Source organism: Vitis vinifera, chromosome 13, assembly GCF_030704535.1.
Source record: "Vitis vinifera cultivar Pinot Noir 40024 chromosome 13, ASM3070453v1".
NCBI lineage: Eukaryota > Viridiplantae > Streptophyta > Magnoliopsida > Vitales > Vitaceae > Vitis > Vitis vinifera.
The window spans coordinates 13,021,303-13,021,755 of record NC_081817.1 but is presented as its reverse complement, the minus strand read 5'-3'; the positions used below and the strand labels follow the sequence as shown (position 1 = coordinate 13,021,755).

Here is a 453-nt window from a genome sequence, read left to right as displayed (position 1 = left end):
CCCAATGAGGGACCGCATGCATCCACCTCGTATGAGTACACCATCATGTATAGTGCCCCCTACAGAGCAGCTAGTGATTAAACCCCATATTGTTCCACTTCTACCAACTTTCCATGGAATGGAAAGTGAGAGTCCCTATGCACATATCAAGGAATTTGAAGATGTTTGTAATACATTCCGAGAGGGAGGAGCTTCAATCGACTTGATGAGGCTTAAGTTATTTCCTTTTACTTTAAAGGATAAGGCCAAGATTTGGCTTAATTCTTTAAGGCCAAAGAGTATCCGTACTTGGACTGATTTACAAGCTGAATTCCTCAAAAAAAAATTTCCTACTCACAGAACAAATGGCCTGAAAAGGAAAATTTCAAACTTCTTAGCTAAAGAGAATGAGAAATTCTATGAGTGTTGGGAAAGATACATGGAAGCCATTAATGCTTGTCCTCACCATGGTTT

General features: G+C 39.7%; 1 non-coding gene across 1 annotated transcript; it reads right to left on the bottom strand.

Annotated features, from left to right (window-relative positions):
- Positions 1-346: 346 nt before the first annotated feature.
- Positions 347-453, bottom strand: LOC132255005 (small nucleolar RNA R71). The gene has a single exon (XR_009467542.1). It is a non-coding gene; the product is annotated as a small nucleolar RNA R71 (small nucleolar RNA).